At 40.5% G+C, this 3,133-nt stretch overlaps 1 protein-coding gene across 1 annotated transcript in view; it reads right to left on the bottom strand.

The window, feature by feature from the left end:
- Positions 1 to 2,598, bottom strand: part of LOC125028955 (tetratricopeptide repeat protein 14-like) — a 17,608-nt gene extending 15,010 nt beyond the window's left edge. The window contains exon 1 of the mRNA XM_047618607.1: positions 2,559 to 2,598. The gene's annotated coding sequence lies outside the window, so the exon portion shown is untranslated. The remainder of the gene's footprint in view (positions 1 to 2,558) is intronic.
- Between the last annotated feature and the right edge of the window lie 535 nt (positions 2,599 to 3,133).

Raw genomic sequence — 3,133 nt, 5'->3', positions numbered from 1 at the left:
GAGAGGGAGGGAGAGAGGGAGGGAGAGAGGGAGGGAGAGAGGGAGGGAGAGGGAGAAGGAGAGAGTCAAAATGAAAACAAATACAAAATATAAGTCTATGGAGGGAGGTGAATGGTATAACACTCTTCCGTGATACATCTTTGGGCTCTGAGGGAACTCTCACAGAGTATGGCAGGTGTCACTGGAGAGACAATGATCGAAGAGGGAGAACTGTGTAGCAGCATGACCCTGTAACCTGAAGTTCCTGCATAATTTCCCAGGTTGGGTCACACCAGGTACACAGCCATGTCCGTGCTCATTGGACAGCAGGCTCCACTCATTCCCTGCACGCACATGTACTTAAACTGCAGAATCCAGAACCAAGATCAGCATTCTCTGATCCTCCAACAGTACATGACAACAGCAGCAGCAACTCAAGGACTGCCCAGTCCTTAGCTGACTGGTCAGCCTTCCCCCTCCTCCTTTGATCTCCACTTTATCTTCAGCAACCCAGCCATTGGGCACTCACACCCACACAATCACTCCATAAAGAGATATATACCAGTCCAAGTAGTAGATGCAATAACATTTACTGTACCTATAGCAGCAAGACCCTGCAACCTGGAGTTCAGCATAGTTTCCCACTTTGGGTCACACCAAGTCCAGTTAGTCCACAGCCATGTCTGCATTCATTGGACAGCGGGCTCCCCTCATTTCGTGTGCTCACGCTGCGCACCTGTACTTAAGGCGCAGAATCCGAAACTGAGATCAGCCTTCTCTGATCCTCCAGCGGAACATGACAACAGCAGCAGCAACATAATGACTGCCCAATCCTTAGCCAACTGAGGAGCCTTTTGGCTCCCCTGTTGATCTCCACTTCATCTTCAGCACCCAGCCATACCTGTGGGCACTCACTCCCACACAATCACTCTATAAAAAGATACAGACCAGTCCAAGTAGTAGATGCAATAACATTTACTACAATTGCTTCGAGGGGAATTCTGATGTGTACGCCGCCTGGGTGAAGCTTCAAGCCCCACCAGCATCTTTGCTAGCTTCTCACAGATGAACTGTTACAGAAGGGATACAAGTTGCATGCCGACAACTGGTATTCCTCCCTGGCTCTCTTCCACTACTTGCAGGCCTGTAAGTACAGTCCATACCAATAAGAAGGGCATGCTCTCAGACCTGCAGGGAAGCCAGGGACAAATCAACTTCCGGAGTACACTAACCGGAATGCTTTGCCTTCAGTGATGATGCCATCAACTGCCCACACTATCAAGGTCATCAAATTGCCTCCCAAACCACTGAGGGGTATAGAGGTTGAAGCCCAAAGTTGTTGTTTCATACAGGAATGGCTTGAAGGGAGTCAACCTCTCGGATCGGCTGGCACTATTGTATCCAACAGATAGAAAGACCATCAAGTGGTCCAAGATCTTCTATCTGCTGAATATGACAGTCATCAAAGCACTGGCTGTCCATAGAGCCCTTGGCAGAAAACTATCAAGAGGGAGTTGGTGCAATGGATGCAGAAGCAAGGTGGACACCCTAGATCTTTCCAGCATGTTCCTCCTCAGAAACATTAGGAGGAAGAACACCAGCAGGTACACATGCCAATGGAAAATATTCCAGCACTGGATGGGATGTGCACTCTGCTGGAAGAACCACCATCGAAGGAAGGACACCAGGGTGATATGTAGCGCCTGTAGTGTTTCCCTGTGTCCTGCTCCATGTTTCAAGGAGTTCCACAGGTGAAGAAGGGTGTGATGTAAATATATACATATATACATTTATACATATATATATGTATATATATATATATATATATATATATATATATATATATATATATATAAATATATATATATATATATATATATATATATATATATATATATATATATATATATATATATATATGTGTATATATATATGTGTATATATATATATATATATATATATATATATATATATATATATATATATATATGTGTATATATATATATGTGTATATATATATATATATATATATATATATATATATATATATGTATATATATATGTATGTATGTATGTATGTATGTATGTATGTATGTATGTATGTATGTATGTATGTATGTATGTATGTATGTATGTATGTATGTATATATATATATATATATATATATATATATATATATATATATATATATATATATATATATATATATATATATAGCTACTACTAGACAATTCACAGGTACAAGGAATGGTACCAGATCTTCTTCCTATACAACCTGGCCATCCATTATATCTTAGGCCGAAGGGATGGCACGCCATCACCAAGATAATTGACAGCAGGAGGAGGTGCTGATGGTGTTTGAGGCATGGGATTAAGAAAAATAACAAGACCTACTACCCTGATTGCAATGTAGGCCTGTGCACCTATAAGTGCTTTGGGGAATGGCATGCAGCAAATTTACCCTCACAATATCTTGGGAAAAGAGTTACTGAGAGTAACAAACATGGCCTTATTATTGAGTCTGAACTCCATACTAAGACTTCCAACTATTACAATTATATATATGAAAAAGCTTTACTTAGCTGTGTGCAGCATAATGAGGGTCACATGGTTTTCACACCCTTCCTGGCATCCATAAGTAAAGGCATGCATGCAGTATACCTTGGAGAGGTTGTTCATCAACCTATGGAATACACCGCATATTTGAGTTAAGGACTAGATATTTAACCCTTTGACTGCTATAAGCAGATCTATCCACCCAAAATATTACTACCATTAACCCTTAGTCATGGGTTCATTTCATGGGCTGACCTGGCTGTGGCTCTGAGTCATGGCACCAGGTGACATGTTATTCATGTCATGGCTCCAGGTAACAGGTCATTCATGTCATGGCCAACTTGGGTGTGGCTCTTGGCTATGGATCACTTCTGTCATGTTGCTATAATGCATCCCCTACCATCTGTGAACTTCTATGAAATTGCATCTCATCAACCTAGCCCTTGTGAATGTTTCCAAAGCTTCCTATTAGCAACCTTTTTAAAACATTTTATAAAAAACAATTTTTGGAAGATTTTCTTGCTCTTGTTTACATATTTTATCAAATATTAATGAATTTTAGGGGTAATTACAAAAACAGTATATACAGGAGATGCT

The sequence above is a fragment of the Penaeus chinensis genome, chromosome 9 (genome assembly GCF_019202785.1).
Source record: "Penaeus chinensis breed Huanghai No. 1 chromosome 9, ASM1920278v2, whole genome shotgun sequence".
NCBI lineage: Eukaryota > Metazoa > Arthropoda > Malacostraca > Decapoda > Penaeidae > Penaeus > Penaeus chinensis.
The sequence above is the reverse complement of the archived record's forward strand: the minus strand, read 5'-3'. Positions and strand labels throughout refer to the sequence as shown.